Source organism: Hemitrygon akajei, chromosome 7, assembly GCF_048418815.1.
Source record: "Hemitrygon akajei chromosome 7, sHemAka1.3, whole genome shotgun sequence".
NCBI classification, from domain to species: domain Eukaryota; kingdom Metazoa; phylum Chordata; class Chondrichthyes; order Myliobatiformes; family Dasyatidae; genus Hemitrygon; species Hemitrygon akajei.
Window position 1 is genome coordinate 42694127 of NC_133130.1, and position 22960 is coordinate 42717086.

The window sequence follows — 22960 nt, forward strand, 5'->3', positions numbered from 1 at the left end:
CAGTCACTTCCAGATTATGGTGCAGAAGAGGACTGTAAATTGGGTTTCTACTGAGAAAGTTGGGACTTTCAAGGAGAGCTCTTGTGTTCAATAGTATGTGGCAGTTGTAGGTTGAGAGGCCATGTGAGCAAGTGCAGATGGAACCTAAGAAAAAGACTTACCTTAGTTAGATAGATAGATAGATAGATAGATACTTTATTCATCCCCATGGGGAAATTCAACATTTTTTCCAATGTCCCATACACTTGTTGTAGCAAAAACTCATTACATACAATACTTAACTCAGTAATAATATGATATGCATCTAAATCACTAATTCAAAAGCATTAATAATAGCTTTAAAAAAAAAGTTCTTAAGTCCTGGCAGTTGAATTGTAAAGCCTAATGGCATTGGGGAGTATTGACCTCTTCATCCTGTCTGAGGAGCATTGCATCGACAGTAACCTGTCGCTGAAACTGCTTCTCTGTCTCTGGATGGTGCTATGTAGAGGATGTTCAGGGTTTTCCATAATTGACCGTAGCCTACTCAGCGCCCTTCGCTCAGCTACCGATGTTAAACTCTCCAGTACTTTGCCCACGACAGAGCCCGCCTTCCTTATCAGCTTATTAAGACGTGAGGCGTCCTTCTTCTTAATGCTTCCTCCCCAACACGCCACCACAAAGAAGAGGGCGCTCTCAACAACTGACCTATAGAACATCATCAGCATCTCACTGCAGACATTGAATGACGCCAACCTTCTAAGGAAGTACAGTCGACTCTGTGCCTTCCTGCACAAGGCATCTGTGTTGGCAGTCCAGTCTAGCTTCTCGTCCAACTGTACTCCCAGATACTTGTAGGTCTTAACCTGCTCCACACATTCTCCATTAATGATCACTGGCTCCATATGAGGCCTAGATCTCCTAAAGTCCACCACCATCTCCTTGGTCTTGGTGACATTGAGACGCAGGTAGTTTGAGTTGCACCATATCACAAAGTCCTGTATCAGTTTCCTATACTCCTCCTCCTGTCCATTCCTGACACACCCCACTATGGCCGTGTCATCAGCGAACTTCTGCACATGGCAGGACTCTGAGTTATATTGGAAGTCTGATGTGTACAGGGTGAACAGGACCGGAGAGAGTACGGTTCCCTGTGGCGCTCCTGTGCTGCTGACCACTGTGTCAGACCTACAGTCTCCCAACCGCACATACTGAGGTCTATCTGTCAAGTAGTCCACTATCCAATCCACCATGTGAGAGTCTACTCCCATCTCCGTTAGTTTGTGCTTTAAGATCTTGGGCTGGATGGTGTTAAAGGCACTAGAGAAGTCAAGGAATGTAATCCTCACAGCACAACTGACCCCATCTAGGTGAGAGAGTGATTTGTGCAGCAAATACGTGATAGCATCCTCCACTCCCACCTTCTCCTTATACGCAAACTGAAGCGGATCCCGGGCGTGCCTGGTTTGTGGCCTCAGATTCTGTATTATCAGCCGCTCCATGGTCTTCATCACGTGCGACGTCAAGGCAACAGGTCTGAAGTCATTCAACTCCTTTGGTTGTGGTTTCTTCGGTACCGGGACAATACAAGATGTTTTCCACTGTCTGGGTACTCTTCTCTGATCTAGACTCATGTTGAAGATGCGCTGTAGTGGTTCTCCCAGTTCAGTTGCACAGGCCCTCAGTAATCGTGGGGAAACTCCATCCGGTCCAGCCGCCTTGCTGGTACAGATCTTCCTCAGTTGACCTTCCACCTGTGCAGCCGTAAACCTGGGCGTGGGCCAGGTCTCCTGTGAGTGGATATTTTCCTGTGAGGGAAGTAAGCCTGGTGTGGAGTTCTGCAGTGAGGGTGAGATTGTGAGATTGTGAGTTGGTAAAATCTGATAATCCCAGGAGTGATTTATACTATCAACCACTACCACCCACTGTGCATAATGTCAAATATCAGCCAAGAATGATTTCATAGCAGAGGAGCCATAGCTGAGTTACATCATCTTACATCGAGAAAATGAACTTTGACCTCTGTTTATTGTCAAAACAAAAAGGCAATGTAATATGGGTGAATTAATGCAGTGCTGGTTCTATGCTCTTGCATACTTAAGCCATGATGCACAAAGGCACTGAACGGGGTCTGCATGTTGAGTGGGTAAAAACAGAAGATGCTTACAATAGACTGGAATACCCATAAAGCATTTTGAATGCCCTTTGGTCATATTCTTTGTGTTTGGAGTGTTGCTTAATTGAGAACCATTCACTAGCCAAGATCTGTCGACATTGAATCAAGTATCTTGGATTAAAATGCATGATGGCAAAAATACTTCTTGAATTGTACTCACTGTGATTAATATGAAAACATGGTTGCTGCCATGGAAGCAGCAAACTTCCAGAAACAACAATGTGATAATGACCATCTGATCTGCTTCAGAGATGCTCTGGGAATATTCTCTGGGAATAACTCCCCCGCTGATCTTCAAGATGTCATGGATCTTTTATTTCCAATTGAGAGTGCACACAAGAGCTCAGTGTTAGAGAGTATTCTGGAGTTATGTGATTGTAGCTGATATTAACTGAAGCAAGAACCAGTGTTCAGTTCTTATTGCAAATTGCAAGCAGTAAATTGAAGTGAAAAGTACAGGCTGGCCCACGGACTAAGAGATATGGTGCAACATCTCTCAGGAAATGGATGAGATAGGGATGCCAGGTGCATGATCCCCAGAGTAGCCAACATGGCCCACATTGAGACAGCACGACCACAGGTGGGAATCATATCAGGAAGTTCCGAGGGAAGGGACCGAACACTGTGAAGAAGTGTTACAAGTACTGCAGCTCCCTGCAGACATGGTAGCGATTAAAGTAAAAGCTAACCAGTAAGGGGAGAGAAAAGTTCAGAAAGAGAACCAGTGTGCTGATCACGGACCAAAGAGAGCAACAGAACGTGAGACAACAGAAACTGCAAGATACCAGAGCCAATTTAGTAAGAGTCTCTGGGAGTGTGAAGGACCACTGTAACTGGATGGACATGTTGAGGGACTGAGCAGAGCAGCAGTACTTTATTACTGATCAGAGAGAACCTGAGGGAGAGAAGATAGTCCTCCCACAGCCAGGTGACCAAGACAAGGTAGGGGAGCTGCCTGAAAGGGGAGAGTTCGCTCGCAGATGGATTGGACCACGGGTGGTGCTCGTGACAAATGACACCCGTGTCTGTGTGCAGATCCAGCGAGGGAGCCAGTGGAAACGCTGGATTCAGGTTTAACAGTATGACTCACCTTCTTGTCACCCTCACAGACAGAACAAAGGGTCGAGCCCACACGATTACAATGTCGTTACAGAGAAGCTAAGTGGTGAACTCCAGCTTGCTGCATCACATCTGACCAATCTGATGGAAGGAGATCCACAGATGAAAGAGAACAGAAAAGGGAATGCAGAAGACACAGAGAGCGTTAGTCAGCAAGCTGTGAATAAAGCGTTAAAGTATAACAGCAATGGCACTTTGTAACGAAGGCTGGTTCTGGGAGGTGGATGACTAGTTATATAGATCAGGGTAGAAATATTTCAGGAGAATAGATGGGAGGAAATCTGAATTACAGCAGAGACACTAAGTTCTACAAACTCAGTGGCAAGGCAGACTGATAAAGAGAAGAAATTGTACAGGGCCTGAAAGCAGCGACCCCAGCAGAATGAGAGTGAAGTCAAATGACTGGGCCATTTCAGAAGATGGGCCAGTAATCGAAACGACAGTCCAGGAGGTGGTGCCAACAGGGTGAAGTCCTTGCAACCATTCAAATAAAGACCACACCAAATTCTCCTGTAGATCAATCAAAGGGGCTGCGAGACTTGTCAGATCATTCTGACAATCCACTGTCATGGCACGGAGTGTGAACTATTGCCCACAAACCTGAAACAAAGTTATTTTCCTGTGCCCTGCACACAAATGCAGATAGTCACTGCTAAGTTTTAGCTATCAGATATTGAAGGGGTGAAGATAAAGAAAGGTAAACCCCAATGGACCAGCATGAAGGAGGAAACAATCACATGAATGATAAAGCTGCATTTTAAAGACTGCTTGTCATAAAATATCCAAGAAGCGGATGTCATCAAATTTTTGGAATCTTTTATTGCCACCTCTGCTTACTCTTGTAGACAACCAGTTAGGGATGGTAGTGTTGTGGTGAACTAGATATACCTGTCTGACTGCTCCTGTGGCTCCTCCCACAGACCCCTGTATAAAGGCGACTGTGGGCTGCTGCTCTCCCTCATTTTCCCCAGGATGTAGTGTTGTTTATTCTTCCAGTCAATAAAAGCCGATATCTCGTTTCCTAAGTCTCAGCGTGAGTTATTGATGGTGCATCAATTTTATTGACTGGAAGTTAAAACATGGAAACCTTTTTACGCCCAGAATGTTTAGATTTGGACCCCCAGGACCCTGAAGCAGCTCTTGCCTTTGAACACTGGCTTGTATGCTTCCACTCATACTTGGAGGAGGTTCGTGCCACCGACTCAGCTGTTAGGCTCAGACTTCTCCTCTCGAGGGTCGCCCCGAAAGTTTATTCATTCATCAGGGACCTCTCGACCTACGAGGGGGCGCTTGCCGCCCTCAAAAGACAGTACCTGTGGCCGGTGAACGCAGTTTATGCCCGGCATCGCTTGGCTACCCGGAAACAGCGGCCTACGGAGTCGACTGCTGAATTTCTCCGAGCTCTACAGGCACTCGTGCGGACTTGTGACTGCAAAACGCTCACAGCGGAACAGCATGCGGAACTCTTGGTCCGAGACGTCTTTGTGACCGGAGTCAAGTCAGTGTATTTGCGCCAGCGGCTGCTGGAAAAAGCTGATCTGACCTTACGCTCAGCGATAGAGACGGCTGATACATTGGAGGCTGCACAGCTGTACGCCGAGGCGGTCCAGCCGCGCGATTCCCCGGTTCCTGCGAGCGAATTCGCCAATGCCGCTGCCAGTCGCGGTATCACGAACTCCTCGAACTCGCCAGGCATAAAACTTTGTTACTTTTGTGGGCTTCGGAAACATTCCAGAAACAGCTGCCCGGCTCGCGAAGCGACTTGTTCCAGCTGCGGGAAGAAGGGCCATTTCGCCAAGGTCTGTAAATCTAAACCGCGCCCAGGGTCGAGCAGCGCTGCGTCTGAGACCTGGGGGCCGCCATTTTGCATGCCCGGATGTGAACAACCATTTTTGCCGGCTTCACCATGCCCCGCCCCTACCTACCCGTGTGCGACCTGGGAGCCGCCAGCTTGCATGCCCGGATGTGAGGGACCATCTTTGCCGGCATCACCAGGCCCCGCCCTCGACTCGCCCCGTTCAACGCTGGCTATCGTGACCCTCGATCAAAGCGCTCCGCACCAGCTCGCAAGGTCAATGATGGACATCCTGGTGCAGGGACACAGGACTAGCTGCCTGTTTGACACGGGCAGCACTGAGAGTTTTATTGACCCGGCCACAGTGCAACGCTGTGGACTCGTGACACGGCCGGCACGTCAGAAGATCACCTTGGCTTCTGGGTCGCATTCCACAGACATCCGGGTGGGTTGTGTAGCGACATTGGTGGTGCAGGGCACAGAATATCGGAACTTTGCGTTCCTGGTCATGCCTCGACTGTGCGCCCCTGTGCTGTTGGGGCTCGACTTCCAGAGCCATCTCAAAAGTGTGACTATGGCATATGACGGGCCCCTCCCACCACTCACTGTCAGGAATCCTCAGTTTGGTGGGACTTCGCCATATACTCCGTTACCACACGCACATACACACCGAACCACACATCCCGCCCAGCACCATACCGATAGCTGTGCTGCTGACACTACTTGCAGCCTCTCCACCCTCAAGATCCCTCCCCCATCGCTGTTCACCAACCTGACCCCCGACTGTAAACCGGTGGCGACTAAAAGCAGGAGGTACAGCGCAGGGGACAGGGCCTTTATTCATTCAGAGGTGCAGCGGCTGCTCGGGGAGGGGATCACTGAGCCGAGCACAAGCCCATGGCGGTCCCAGGTGGTTGTTGTTCGGACTGGGCAGAAAAATAGGATGGTTGTGGACTATAGCCAGACCATCAATAGATTCACGCAGCTTGACGCATACCCCCTACCCCGCATCGCGGATATGGTCAACCAGATAGCTCAGTACAAGGTGTACTCGACAATAGATCTGAAATCCGCTTATCACCAGCTCCCCATCCGCCCAGAGGACCGCCCCTACACCGCCTTCAAGGCGGGTGGCAGGCTCTATCACTTCCTGCGCGTCCCATTTGGTGTCACAAATGGGGTCTCAGTCTTCCAGAGGGAGATGGACCGGATGGTGGACCAGTACAAACTGAAGGCCACATTTCCCTATCTAGATAACATCACCATCTGTGGTCGCGACTGGTCGGATCACGACGCCAACCTCCAACGATTTTTCCAAGTGGCCGAAGCTTTGAACCTCACTTATAACAAGGACAAATGTGTGTTCAGAACCACACGACTCGCTATCCTTGGGTATGTCGTGGAGAACGGGGTCATTGGCCCTGACCCCGACCGTATGCGCCCCCTGTTAGAACTCCCTCTTCCCACCACTCTCAAGGCCCTCCGGCGGTGCCTGGGTTTTTTTTCCTATTACGCCCAATGGGTCCCCCATTACGCAGACAAGGCCCGCCCCCTGGTCAAGTCTACCACTTTTCCCCTCTCTGCCGAGGCCCGCGCAGCCTTCAGCTGCATTAAAGGGGACATTGCCAAAGCAACGATGCATGCGGTGGACGAGACCATTCCCTTCCAAGTAGAGAGTGACGCCTCTGACTTCGCGCTGGCTGCTACCCTCAATCAGGAAGGCAGACCAGTGGCGTTTTTTTCTCGTACCCTTCAAAGCTCTGAACTTCGGCACTCCGCGGTGGAGAAAGAAGCCCAGGCCATAGTGGAAGCTATTAGGCACTGGAGGCACTATCTCGCCGGCAAAAGGTTCACCTTGCTGACCGACCAGCGCTCAGTTGCGTTCATGTTCAGCAACCAACAGCGGGGCAAAATCAAAAATGATAAAATTTTGCGGTGGAGAATAGAACTCTCCACCTACAATTATGATATCCTGTACCGGCCTGGCAGACTCAATGAACCCTCTGATGCCCTATCCCGGGGAACGTGTGCTAGCGCACAGCTCGACCAGCTGTATGCCCTTCATGCCCATCTTTGCCATCCGGGGGTCACCCAATTTTACCATTTCATTAAAGCCCAGAACCTGCCGTACTCCCTGGAGGACATCAAGGCGATGACCAGGGACTGCCAGATCTGCGCTGAGTGCAAACCACACTTCTACCGTCCTGACACTGCGCAGCTTGTCAAGGCCACCCGCCCTTTTGAGCGACTGAGTGTTGACTTTAAGGGCCCCCTTCCCTCCACCGACCGCAATGTCTATTTTCTCAGTATTATTGACGAGTACTCGCGATTCCCCTTTGCCATTCCCTGCCCCGACACTACTACCACGTCGGTCATAAAAGCCCTGCGCCAGCTCTTCACTCTGTTTGGATATCCCTGCTATGTCCACAGTGATAGAGGGTCCTCCTTTATGAGTGACGAGTTGCGCCGGTTCCTACTAGCTAGGGGCATTGCTACTAGTTGAACCACGAGTTATAATCCCCGGGGGAATGGACAGGTGGAGAGGGAGAATGCCACAGTGTGGAAGGCCACACTTTTAGCCCTTAAGTCAAAAGGGTTGCCGGTCTCCCGATGGCAGGAGGTCCTCCCTGAGGCACTCCACTCTATCCGCTCCCTGTTGTGTACGTCCACTAATGCCACCCCTCACGAACGCCTATTCTCTTTTCCCAGGAAGTCTGTCACTGGGACCACCCTACCAGTTTGGCTGACGTCCCCGGGGCCAGTGCTGCTACGTAAACATGCGAGGAGTAATAAGTACTCCCCGCTGGTCGAGAGGGTTCACCTCCTGCATGCTAATCCCCAGTATGCCTACATGGTCTTGCCTGATGGGCAGGAGGACACGGTCTCTGTCCGCGACCTGGCGCCCGCCGGAGCAGCAGACCACTACCCCGAACATTCCACGGTAACTATGAACCCTGTACCCGAGGTGACACCGCACACACCGTGCCACACCCAGACTCCTCACGACGCTCATGTACCGGGCATCTCGTACGCGTCTATTCCGGGGGCCTCGCACACACGCGAGGGATCCCTGACACCTCCAGTTGAGACAGAACCAACCCACTCTCCGCCTCCGGTGCAAACACCACCTCCGGCACCTGTGCCATCACCACCTCCGGCACCCGTGCAATTGCAGCCGGAGCTACGTAGATCGCAGCGAACGATTCGACCACCTGATAGACTTAACCTGTAAATATACTTGGGGACTCTTTTAAAACAAAGGGGGGTTGAATGTGGTGAACTAGATATACCTGTCTGACTGCTCCTGTGGCTCCTCCCACAGACCCCTGTATAAAGGCGACTGTGGGCTGCTGCTCTCCCTCATTTTCCCCAGGATGTAGTGTTGTTTATTCTTCCAGTCAATAAAAGCCGATATCTCGTTTCCTAAGTCTCAGCGTGAGTTGTTGATGGTGCATCAAGTGTAGATGTAGATGCACTTAAGGACATGATTTATTAGTAACAGGGGAAGGGATCCAAAGTGAAGGGCAGTTTTGCTGCCCTACTTAATTAGATTCTCCTTAATGTTTTGCCTTCCTGGGATAGATTTCTCTCCAGCAGCCAAGAGATGAGTATATTAGAGAGTATTCTGGAGTTATGCAACTATAGTAGATATTAATTCAAGAAAGAACTAGTCTTCAGTTCGTATTGTAAATCTTAAGCAGTCAATTAAAGTTAGAAGACTGACTGGCCCATTGACTAAGAGATATAGACTTCTCATGGTGACTATGAGAAGTCTGCATATGCATCAGCTAAATGTTACGACAATAGGGTTATGTTAACTGACCTGCATCAACAATGAATTTAAGGAATTTGCACCATTGTAACATTGTGAACATTGTGTAAATTCAGAGAAGTTTGCAATTAGTTTGTTTCAGCAAAGCAGCTGGAACATTGAGAGGTATCTCCCACTGTAGATATGTAATTTAAAGGAACCATTGTTAACCCAAAATATTGAAGGAAACAACGTCATTGCAACTATGGAAACTCTATTGAAACACCTACTATTACCATTGATCTTAAGGTTATAAAATGTGAGATACTTTACCTGGATTATCTCCAGAATTATGACTACTTGTGATGAATAAAAACTTCTGTATCACCAGTTTCAGTGTCTCTCTGGTGACTTTAATCACAGTTGCACCACTCAGTTTTACAGGAACAGCAGGAAAACTTCACAAAAATATGTCAAGGATCTCAGGTGTGTTGATACTGTCAGATCCTATGGAGCAAGTTCATTTATCCCTGAAAATGGTGACACAAGTGGATTGGACAGTGAAGAAAGTACTTGGCATGTTCGATTTCTTTTGCCAAGGGAGTGAATATAAATGTTGGAATTCCATAGTATTGCTGTACAAGGCATTATCTGGCCTCACTTGGAGTATTGTATGCAGTTCTGGTCTCCAAACTGCCAGAATAATTTGGTAAATTAGAAAGAGTGCAGTCGACATTCACTGGGATATTGCCTGGAGCATAGTGCTTTACTTTTAAGAAGAGATTGGATAAGCTGGGTTTATTCTCTCTGGAATGTCAGAAACAGAGGGATGACTTTATAGAGATTTATAAAATGATAACAGGCCATATAACATAGACAATCAGAGTTCCTTCCCCTTGGGTTAGGAAGTCTAAACTACAGAGTACAGGTTTAAAAAGGGAGATCTGAGCGGCAAGTTTTTCACATGAGGAGTGGTGGATATATAGAAGGAACTGCCAGAGAATGTGGTAGAGGCAGATGTAATTACATCAATTTGAAAGGCGTTTTGATCAGTACTTAGGTAAAAGAGGTACAGAGGAATGCAGGTCTGGCACAGGTATAGAGATTAGCATAGACAGGCATCACATTTGCCCTGTTTCTGTGGTCTATTGCTTGAGTCTGTGACTATTTAACATTTTACTCGAAAACTGTCTGTACACTACTCCTTCAGAATTGCACTTGAGAATCATCCTAGGTTTTTGAGTTCAAAGCTGCCATAAGATCCAGAACATTCTCAAAGCTACCCAGAAATTTCCAAGGAGTGTATCAACAACTAAGGGATTCAGGATATTATGTTAAAAAAACTAATTGAATTGAATTGACTATTATTTACATCTTTCATATACATGAGGAGTAAAAATCTTTACGTTATGTTTCCGTCTAAACATGCAATATGCAATTTATAGTAATTTATCATAAATAGTATGTACAACAGAACAGTTAATATAACATAGAAATACAGTTGAATCAGCATGAATTAATCAGTCCAATGGCCTGGTGGAAGAAACTGGCCTGGAGGCTGTTGGTCCCGGCTTTTATGCTATAGTACCATTTCCTGGATGGTAGCAGCCGGAACAGTTTGCGATTGGGGTGACTCAGGTCCCCAATGATCCTTCAGGCCCTTTTTATACAACTGTCTTTGTAAATGTGCTGAATACTGGGAAATTCACATCTACAGATGTGCTGGGCTATCCATACCACTCTCTGCAGTGTCCTGTGATTGAGGGAAGTACAGTTCCCATAAAAAATGCCTTGTGTTCCCAATTTCCCTCTAACCTATTGGTTCCTTGTGCTGAGAGATGGTATTGTAAAATTCAATTTGGCCCTGCAATTCAACTTTACGTGAATACCATCTCACGGCTCCAGTGTTTGAACAGGCCATGAATCTGTTCAACCTGATGAAGGGTCTCGGCCCAAAATGTAAATTGTTTATTCTTTTCCATAGATGCTGTCTCCTCCAGCATTTTGTGGTGTTGCTATCAATCTGCTAAAGACATATTCCATGTGTTTTGTGTAATCCGACGGCTCCTGGCAATGCACCCCAATCCTGGCTTCCAGCCTGGCTGTGGTTTGTTCTGGTTCATCACTCCTGTGTCCACCTTCAAAGGCTAAACATCTCAGAATGTCAGAAATCCTACTATCCCAATTAACTTAACAATCGGTACGTCCTTGAACTGTGGGAGCAAACTGGAGTTCCCAGAGGAAACCCACACAGTCACGGGAGGACTTACAGGCAGCGGGTGGGAATTGAACCTGTGTTGCTGGTACTGTAAAGCATTGTCCTAACCGTAACGCTACCATGACAGAGATAGGCAAACAAACAATGTGCAAAATACAAAAAGCTATGCATATATAAAAAGAGAAACATATACATTTATAACAAATAGATATTGAGAACATGAGGTGAAGAGTCCTTGAAAATGAGTCTATAGGCTGTTCAGTGTTAGAGTGAGTGAAAATGAATGGTTTATCCATTCTGGTTCAAGAGCCTGATGGTTGAGAGGTAATAACTATTCCTGAACTTGGTGGTGTGGGTCCTGAATCTCCTGTACCTCTTTCCTGATGGCAGCAGCAAGAAGAGAGCATGACCCGGATGGTGCAGATTCTTTATAAAAGATGATGCTATCCTACGACAGCATTCCTTGTGGATATGCTTAATGGTGAAGAGGGCTTTACCCGTGATGGATTCAGCACTTGATGATGTGATGGCTCTGATCATTATGAACGTGGGATTTCTTTCATCGATTTTTCTTCTGCTGTGCCAAGCACCCTGACCTCTTTCTGAATCATGTTTTTACAAACTCTTGGATTTCTTCCACATCCTTGACCAAGTAATCATCAGTCATGTGCATGATTTGTTGGTAAATGTTGGGAAACATTTTGTTCACAATGGATGCTTTAATCAAGTCCAGCCCTGTCCTCACCTAACCTCCACTCACAGACACACTTTCAACAGCAAATGCTAGCACATGTGTGACCATACAGTATATAGAGACTTTACAACCAATCCAGTTTACAACCAACACAATGTCAGTGCAGGCAAAGGGTTATTACTGACTGGCTGCTTGAGTCTGTGATACTGTGTTGCTGAAAGTTCACAGCAAAGTTTGAAATATTTCGACTTGGAAAAGATCAGGAAAGAAATACTGTAATGATTGATAAGCAGAGTACATGTTCAAATCACTCCGAGAGACATTGCTTTGTAATTTTATTAAAAATGTTTGGTATGCTGAGAGAAGCATCACTTAGATGGCTCGGACACCTTTGCTATCAGTTGAATTGCTGGGTGTTAATTGTGCAGTGATGATGTTGCTAATTTCTTTAGGAGATTTTCAGGCAATCAGCTGTCAAATTCTATTTCAAATGGACGATCGTGTATAGTACAATCTGAGTGATAGTTGTTCTAACACTGCCAATGTTGGTTAAGGTCCAAGTATTTTTACACACCCACTTGATGACATGTGCTTCTTTGCACCTTTGTACACGGAATGCATAAAGCTTTCCATGGAAGCTTACAAAGCAAGTCTTATGAGATATCTGCAGTAAGTTCCCAAGCTATACGTGTTTAGTCTTGTAGGAGCGGGCAGAACAAGGTGCTACATGATCTGCCTCTTGCCGCAATCACCTGTTTCAAATATTGTAAGCCCTAGACCTTGGCTTGGTAATGAAATCACTCAGTTTCTCTGATTCTTCCTTAACCCATGAGATGCTGCTCAGGTAATGCCACACTGACCCCTCTATCAAATTTGTGAATCATGCCTGCCACAGTTCTTTGTGTATGAGTGCAGCAAGTGAATCACCATCCATTGAATAAACTTGCTATAACTAAATGTGGGTTGAGAGGCTAATAAAGTAATCTGGCAGTGCTCCAATAATTAACAATGGCCAAAGAAATTCAGTCCTTTTGCTGAGAGCTAAATGAAGAATGCAAAGGAAAAGAAGTAAATTACAGGTGAGGGAACATTTCAGCAGTGTTATTCAAAATCATTTGTAACACTACCTGGGATTTTGTTGTGCAAAAAACTGCTGGTTAAATTTAAGAGAGTAATATCTCATGATAACTATACCAGGTTCTCTGTAAGTGAACAATGATAGACTAATGCCACCATTTATATTATTGGCACATTGTCATGTAGAATTACATACAATTTCAAGCAATTATTTGTCCTTAGCTTTTCTCTTCTGACAGTGGGGAGTGAATTAAATTGTTATCTGCTGTCATAAATGTTAAAGATATGTTCAACAGAGGCTATGTCACTATTCCTCCCGGTTCTGATCAGGACTTTGTTGATGATTTAATCTTTCCCCTTTCCCAGATGAACTTGAAGCCAATTACAATGTCGCAGTTCCAACTGCAATTATTAGTCATGGAACAAGGTTTGATACTGAGACTATTTTGCTGTTTACCTCTCATAATTAAAATTGATTTTGCACTAATTTTATTGCAATAGCTCACAATATTCAATATAAAGGTATCAATAGACAGTTCTGGGAAGAGAAATTGCCATTGTAATCTTCTCCACTAAGTAATTTTTCTTATAGTCTGGTGAAGTTCATCTACTCTAGTATAATGACAACTACATGGGATTACATAGGTAATACATCTCTGCAATAGGCCATTTGGCCCAATCATTATATACAGGTTTTTATTTCCCTTCAGGTTACTTGCTGTCTATTCCCATCTTAATCAACCCTCTTAATTTATTTTTCCTCAGATCCTTTGTCCCTAAAATTCCCAATCCCTTAATTCCCATTGCTGATTGTTCTGCTCCCTAGAGAGATTCACCTCCTCATAAGTATCACCAGTATCATTGGTGATACCTCATACTGTCTGACAGGAGGTCCTCACAGGACGACTGATGAAGATGCAGGTAATGAGATAAGAAAACAGCACATTCCCATATAAATACATTTTCCTATTTATTTAAGAAAGTCATTCCAGCAAACTCTGGCCCCACACGTCTGCATCAAGCATGATTCTGGTAGGAGGGAAAAGCCACATTGAAAATCTATGGCAAGGGTCAATGCATCCGATTTCTGACCCTGAGCCTGCCAAGGTTTTGGCAAACATAAAAATCAGAAACAGCATTTTCAAGAGCTGCTCAGACAACATAGATGCAGAGTTACTAAATATTTCCGAATTTCTTATTAAACAAGATGGCCAAAGTATAACTTCTAGTTGGCCATTTTACCATATGTCAGAACCTAATTAGTCAAGAATCAGATGATTATATAATTGGGTAAAAAAGACCTATCATGAATTAAAAATACACTAACCTTGTGCTTTCTACCTGTAAAATTGAAAATGCTGAAGATTATGTTTCAGAATTTTATAAGGCCAGTTCAAATATTACTTTAGTCAAATAATAAAACCTTTACATATTTGGACTGAGCTCAGCTTTAAAGTAGTGGTTGGCATTTTGTCAGAAAGAAAAATGCTGCCAACTTTAATTGGAATGGTCAGAACAAATTGTCAATTTTTCTTGTCAGAAGTTTGTTTTTAAAAAATGATATGTCTTCCATCTCAGCTCTAACTCAGCAAGGGATGATGTTGCTGGGGGGTGGAAAATTGCCTCCAGACATCATCCAATGATGGTTTAAAGAGATTAGTGTTCAAATTTAAATTCAGACCAGTAATTTTGGCTGAAAATCCAGTGCTTAATTGTCTAAGCAAGACCAGTAAACAAACATTCGTGGACTGCCCTGTGGACTGAAGTCAGTAATAGTCAGCATTACTATCAGGAACCCACCTTTTCTTTCTCCCACCTCTTAATAAGCACACACATTTCCCTTAATAGTTCCACAGGTAAAAATTTAATGCTTCCATTTGCTACATCAGCCAGAAATTCCTTTATCCATTTCAAAAACAAAATGGAGTGGATGCTGGTTAATTGAGTCACATTGGATCTAGTCTATTTTGTCTTAAATTAAGTGGCTGCCCAAGTCAGCTGAAGTTTCATGGAAATACTGAAAAGGTATGAAAAAGACAAGCAACTATTTAACTGAGTGCCAATTTATGTATTTAAATGAAATACAGATAAGAAATTAGAATATTACCAATACCTCTACAGTACAATAAAACTGTGTATTAGTTCCTAATAGTTATCATCAGAGAAGTTAATAATCTGCCACGTTCTTATGATTGATTGTAAATTAACAAATTCAGCTCAGACTCCTAAAGCAGATTATAGACAACTTTCACACAATGCATTAGACAAATTTATCCTCAAAATCTTCATTTTCATTCAAGATGATTGTAAATACCTTCGAATTCTTGGTAATTCCAAGCTTGTTGAAATAGTGAAATTGTTTCATTTTCACTCCTGGCATCTCCAAGCCTGAATGGTTGAAACCGTGGTGAGCAAAACAGTTCTGAATTGTCTGACTGCTTATTTCTTGTCAACTAACAGTGACAAAAATCACAGCTTTTTGAATACAAACACACACAATTGACACTATTTAAAAACCGATCGCTCTAAGCAGTGTAGTGCCTAACAGGCATAACTACAAACAACTGACACTAGTTAGAAACTGTTTGACAACAGTATCCCAAATAAAAGAAGGGAATCCTGGCTATTTTCTTAATTTAGACTTTGTACTTGAAGAAGTTGTCCCAAATAAACAACTACTCGAATTAACTGATGACCCAATTAACTAGAATCTGCTGTAGTTAACTTTGACATTCATTAAGCAGAAATAACCACCTTCTCTTTCCCATCTATCAAACTGATAACAAATAGCAGATTAATTATACATTAATTATGTCGATTATGAAACATAGATTACACATTCAATCCTTTGAGATGACCCCTGGAACACTTTGAACTAAGCAACTATACGAGAGGTGATTTATAAGCTTGTGGCCTAAGGTAGAAGGAGTCAATTTTAGAAAACCTAGCACATTTATTTTTCAACATAGTCCCCTCCTACATGCGGATCCCTTCTTTGTAGAAGTGGTCCACAGCAGGGGTGATTGATAAGTTCGTGGCTTAAGGTAGAAGGAGATGAGTCATTAACTTCAAGTTTTCTGCATTAGATGGATAGATAGATACTTTATTCATCCCCATGGGGAAATTCAACATTTTTTCCAATGTCCCATACACTTATTGTAGCAAAACTAATTACATACAATACTTAACTCAGTATAAATATGATATGCATCTAAAATCACCCTCTCAAAGAGTTAAAGAGTGAACTGCACGTGCATGTAATGAAAGCATCTTGGACCTCCAGGTGGTCCACAGCACCACAGCTTTATAAACGTTTAAAGTATTATTGATCACAAAGCTATTTGATGATTTATCTGTAGTATGAGGGGTGATTGATTAGTTTGTGGCCTAAGGTGGAAGGAGATGAGTTATACAGCTGTCATTACATGCATGTGCAATTCAACTCTTTGAGTGAAAATGCAGAACATTTGAAGTTAATAACTCATCTCCTTCCACCCTAGGACACGAACTTATCAATCACCCCTTGTACTACTGGTAAATCATGGAATAGCTTTGTGATCGATAATACTTTAAATGTGTATAAAGCTTTGCATTGTAATTTGCTTTAAACTAACTTTGCAAAGTAAGATAATGCTTAGATCTAGACTCTCCTTCCTTCTGCCTGACATATTCATATTTACTGAAGGTAAATGGTGGAATTCTATTCAGCACTTTTATGCAAAGATAATTTCCTCAAGCAAGCAGCTTTGCTTTCAGGGTCCAGAAGCAAACCCTTTTTGCTTTATCAACTATGGCAATGTTACCTCTGAGTGATCCCATAGAAGTAAACAGACTTCATGGAAATGACATAACCTTGTGAGAGCACAACATTTATTGGATAACATGGCAAAAAACTAAGAAATCATGCATGCTTTCATCACAAACTGAATGTTTGACACTGTAACACCCTAGACTAAGTTCTCCCTGTATTCGCTCCCACAAAAAGAGTCCATAGCTTTAGGCAATAAACACTGAATGGAACTATTGTTTAAATTAACTCCATTTTTTTCACTTTGCTTCCTAGTCCTAATCTTATGTAGTTGAAAGCTATTCATTTGATATGGTTTAGAGCAGATTAAATCATTGCTTTTGGCAGTTCACTTCCATCATGCACAACCGACTTAATTGCACCAGGAATCTTTTGGTACTGACAGCATTCTACCGGTAAAATGCCACATCCGAATTAATGGCTTTCACCACCGAGGAACTGCAGACGGATACAAATCTGTACAGGAGGAAAATGATACTCTGCCAATAACTTGACCTGAGCATTTCTCTACAATTCTTGTTCCTGAATGAAATTTTCAAAATTGTTTTCAAGCACTATCTTTGAGAAACAATGATCTGTGCAGGCAAATCCTACACACAGGATACAGAACTGAAAGTACAACAAGCATTCTATCCTCAAGGAAGTAGGAAATAATAGGAAAAGCTACAAATTAGCTACAAACTACTTTCCAGTATTTTGATCTAAAAATTGTACTGCCAGGTTCCAAGAGTTCTTATTTACTTATTGCCCCAGGCGTTTAGGGCAGCATTGAAGGTCATAAGATCATAAGAAATGGGTGCAGGAGTAGGCCATCTGGCCCATCGAGCCTGCCCCGCCATTCAATAAGATCATGGCTGATCTGTCCATAAACTCAGCTCCATCTACCTGCCTTTTCCCCATAACCCTTAATTCCCTTATTATGTAAAAACCTATCTAACTGTATCTTGAACATATTTAGTTAAGAAGCCTCAACTGCTTGCCTGGACAGAGAATTCTACAGATTCCCCTCTCTCTGGGAAAAACAGTTCCTCCTCATTTCTGTTCTAAATCTTCTCCCCTGAATCTTGAGGCAATATCCACTAGTTCTAGTCTCACCTACCAATGGAAACAACTTTCCTACTTCAATCTTATCTATCCCTTTCAAAATGTTGTATGTTTCTGTAAGATCCCCTCTCATTCTTCTGAATTCCACAGAGTATAGTCCCAGGCGACTCAATCTCTCCTCATAGGTTAACCCCTTCATCCCTGGAATCAACCTGGTGAACTTCCTCTGCACTGCCTCTAAAGCCAGTATATCCTTCCTCAAGTATGGAGACCAGAACTACACACGGTACTCCAGGTGCGGCCTCACCAGTACCCTGTATAGTTGCAGCATGACCTCCCTGCTCTTGAATTCAATCCCTCTAACAATGAAGGTCACTATTCCATTTGCCTTCTTAATATCCTGTTGTACCTGCAAGCCAACTTTTTGCGATTCATGAACAAGCACTCCCAAGTCCCTCTACACAATGCATGCTGCAATCTTTCATCATTTAAATAATAAACTGCCCTTCTATTTTTCCTTCCAAAGTGGATGATCTTGCATTTACCAACGTTGTATTCCATCTGCCAGACCTTGGCCCACTACCTATATCCCTCTACAGACTGTCCACATCATCTGTACAATTTGCTTTTCCACTCAATTTAGTGTCATCAGCAAACTTTGCTACACTACACTCGGTCCCCTTTTCCAAATCGTCAATGTAAATGGTGAACAGCTGTAGGCACCACCGACTGCCAACTGGAGAAACACCCATTTATACCAACTCTGTGCCTTCTATTGGTTAATCAATCCACTATCCATGCCAACACACTACCTCCAACTCCATGCATCCGTATCTTATTGATAAGTCTCTTGTGCGGCATCTTATCGACGCCTTCTGGAAATCTAAGTATACGACATCCACCTGTTCCCCTCTATCCACTGCACTCATTATGTCCTCAAAGAACTCCAGTAAGTTTGTCAAACAGGACCTGCCATTTCTGAATTCATGCTGATACTGTCTAATTTCTAAATGTTTCTAAACGTTTAAAAATTCTAAATGTTTCACTATTTCTTCCTTAATGACAGCTTCAAGCATTTTCCCTACTACAGATGTTAAGCTAACTGGCCTATAGTTGCCTGTCTTTTGCCTATATCCTTTTTTAAAAAGTGGCATGACATTTGCTGTCTTCCAATCCACTGGGAGCTTCCCAGAGACTAGAGAGTTTTGATAAATGATTACCAACACGTCTACTATAACCTCCACCAATTCCCTCAGCACCCTGGGATGCATCCCATCAGGACCAGGGGACTTATCTACCTTCTGGACCACTAGTTTGCTCATCACAATCTCTTTAGTTACAGTGATTTTACCGAGGTCCTCACCTCCAATTTTGTCCATAACATCCTTCTTTGGCAATATTAGACGTGTCCTCCACCATGAAGACCAACACAAAATAGTGGTTCAATGCCTCAGTCATTTCCTTATCACCCAAGATCAATTTCCCCTTCTTGTCTTCCAAGGAACCTACGTTGACTTTAGTCACCACTTCCGCTTTATATATTTATAAAAACTTTTGCTATCTGTTCTTATACTTTGTGCTAATTTACTTTCATACTCTATCTTCCCTTTCCTTATTTCTTGTTTAGCTGTTCTTTGTTGCTTTTTAAAGTGTTCCCATTCCTGCGGTCTCCCACCACTCTTTGTGACTTCGTTCACATGAGCTTTTAATTTGATACTATCTTTTATTTCCTTACTTATCCAAGGCTGGCTTTCCCCATACTTACTGACCTTAGTTTTGACTGGAATATACTTTTGTTGAGCACTGTTGAAAATCTCTTTGAAAGTATTCCACTGTTCCTCAAATTGTCCTACCAACTAGCCTGTGCTCCCAATCTACGTTAGCTAACTCCTCCTTCATCTTGTTGTAGTCTCCCTTGTTCAAGCATAATACGCTAGTTTTAGATCTAACTACTTCATCCTCCATCTGTATGTGAAATTCAATCATATTGTGATCACTCTTTCCAAGAGGATCCCTGACTGCAAGATCGTTAATCTTACCTGTCTCATTGCACAGGACTAGATCTAAGATAGTATTTTCCCTTGTAGGTTCACTAACATGCTGCTCAAGAAAGCCATCAAGGATGCATCCTATGAAGTCCTCCTCAAGACTTCCTTGACCAACCTAATTCACCCAATCTATGTGGAAGGTAAAATCCCCCATGACAACTGCCGTTCCGTTCTTACAAGCCTCAGTTATTTCTTGGTTAATCGTCTCTGTGACTGCAATATTTTTATTAGGTGACCTATAGACAACACCCGCCAGTGATTTTTTCCCTTTACTATTCTTAACCTCTACCCAGATGGACTCAACATTCTGCTCTGTAGATTTTATATTGTCTCTCATAATCACCCTGATCTCATCCCAAATCAAGAGCGCCACCCCACCTCCTTTGCCTTCCTGCCTATCTTTCCGTATTACCTGATACCCTTGGATATTTAATTCCCAGTCATCTCCACCTTGCAGCCAGGTTTCTGTAATGGCCACTAAATCATATGCCTTGGTACTGATCCGTGCAACAAGTTCACTAACCTAGTTTCTAATACTACGGGTATTTATATAAAGTGTCCCTATACTCATTGTCCTTTTAGAATCTAGTGACCTAGGTGATTTTTGCTTTTTACTTTTATGCACTCAACTCTTACTGTTTTCTCCACTAACTCTAGCTTTGGTCTCTGCATCACTTCCCTCTTCTTTTCTGTGTGGGTTCCCAACCCCCTGCCATATTAGTTTAAAGTCTCCCCAGCAGCACTAGCAAACAATCTCCTTAGGATATTGATCCCGGCCCTGATCATATGTAGACTGTCCGGACGGTACTGGTCCCACCTCCCCCAGAAGCAGTTCCAATGCCCCAAGAATCTGAAACCCTCCCTCCTACCCACCGCTCAAGCCACATATTCATTCTAGCTATCCTGATATTTCAACTCTGGCTAGCACGTGGCACCAGTAATAATCATGAGATTATTACCTTTGAAGTCCTACTGTTTAATTTATCTCCTAGCTCCCTAAATTCAGCTTTTAGGACCTCATCCCACTTTCTTCCTATATCGTTAGAACCTACATGCACTACGACAGCTGGCTGCTCACCCTCCCCTTTCAGACTGCCCTACAACCTCTCTGAGACATCTCTGACCCTTGCACCCAGGAGGCAACACACCATATGGGAGTCCCGTTTGTGGCCACAAAATCTCCTCTCTGTTCCCCTTACCATGGAATCCCCTACCACAACAGCTCTGCCACTCTTTTTTGCTGAGTGTGTGCCTTCAGGCTTTTGTATCTCCTAACTGATGATAACAGTGAGAAATTGGCATGCCCTGGGTGCTGGAGATCCTTAATAATGAACGCTGCCTTTCTGAGACACCGCTTCCTGAAGATGTCCTGGGTACATTGCAGGCTAGTACCCAAGATGGAGCTGACTAGGTTTATAACATTCTGTAGCTTTTTTCAGTCCTGTGCAGTAGCCCTCCCACACCAGACACTAATGCAGCCTATCAGAATGCTCTCCACAGTACAACTAAAGAAGTTTTTGACTGTATTTGTTGACATGTCAAATCGCTTCAAACTCCTAATGAAGTGTAGCTGCTGTCTTACCTTCTTTATGACTACATCAATATGTTGGGACCAGGTTAGATCCTCAGAGATCTTGACACCCAGTAATCCCTCTATGAGGATTGGTATGTGTTCCTTCATCTTACCCTTCCTGAAGTCCACAATCAATTTTTTTGTCTTACTGACGTTGAGTGCCAGGTTGTTGCTGCGGCACCACTCCACTAGTTGGCATATCTCACTCCTACATGCCCTTTCGTCACCACCTGAGATTCTACCAACAATATAGAATTGTAGAACACTCTATGCGAAAAGGGATTTGGGAAGCTTTGTTGGGCCATATGGCCTGTTCTTGTCAACTACAGTCTGATGTTGTAACAATAGAATCAGTGAAAGACCATACCCAACTAGATGAACAAAAGAAAACAAGCTATGCAAGCACAAAATTTTAAAAAAACCAAATAAGCAATAAATATCGAGAACATGAGATGAAGAGTCCTTGAAAGTGGGTCCACAGGTTGTGACAACAGTTCAGTAATGAGGTGAGTGAAGTTGAGTGAAGTTATCCCCTCTGGTTCTTGAGTCTGATGGTTGAGGAGCAATAAATGTTCCAGAACCTGGTGGATACTGATACTGAGTTCCTGTATCTTCTTCCCAATGGCAGAAGTGAGAAGAGAGCATGTCCTGGATAGTGGTGGTTCTTGATGATGGATGCTGCTTTTCTGCAACGGTGCTCCATAGAGATTGTTCAATTGTGGGAATGGCTTAACCTGTGATGGACTGGAATGTACTCACTACATTTTGGAGGATTTTCTGTTCAAAGGCGCTGGTGTTTCCATACCGGACTGTAACACAGCCAGTCAATATACTCTTCACCACACATCTATTGAGGTTTGTCAAAGTTTTAGATGAATCTTCCCAAACTTCTAAGGAAGTATAGGCACTGCCATGCTTTCTTGGTCATTGCAGTTACATGCTGGACCCAGGAATATAAAGTTGCTGACTTCTCCACCTCTGGTCCCCTGGTGAGGACTGGCTAATGGACCTGGTTTCTTCCTCCTGAAGTCAATTATAAACTCCTTGGTCTTGCTGACATTGAGAGGTTGTTGTTGGGGCACACTCAGCAAGCTTTTCAGTCTTCTTCCTATATGCTGATTTGTCACCATTCTTGATACAGCCAACAACAGTGATGTCATCAGCAAACTTAAATATGGCATTAGCCTCACAGGCTTAAGTGTAAAGTGAGTAGGGCAAGTGCCTAAGCACACATCTATGTTGTCCACCTGTGCTGATAGAGATTGTGGAGGAGATGAGGTTGCTAATATGAACTGACTAGGATCTGCAAATGAGGAATTTGAGGATCCAATTGCGCAGGGAGGTATTGAGCACAAGGTCTTGAAACTTATTGATTAATTTTGAGGTGATAATAGTTTTGAGTGCTCAGACGTAGTCAATAAAGAGCCTCCTGATGTATGCACCTTTGCTGTCCAGATGTTCTAGGATTGAGTGAAGAGCCAATGAAATGGCATTTTACTATGAGTGGTAAAATGTTTTTATAAGTATACAACCAATTTACATGAGTGGAAAACTTGCTGAGAAGTTTGCAATTTATAACATGAAGAGAAGATTGCCCTGTACTTTAAGATGTCACATGTTGCATAGCAGAAAAATCTCCATATAATGAAAACATGCCTTTGCCTTTTCACAATTGCAG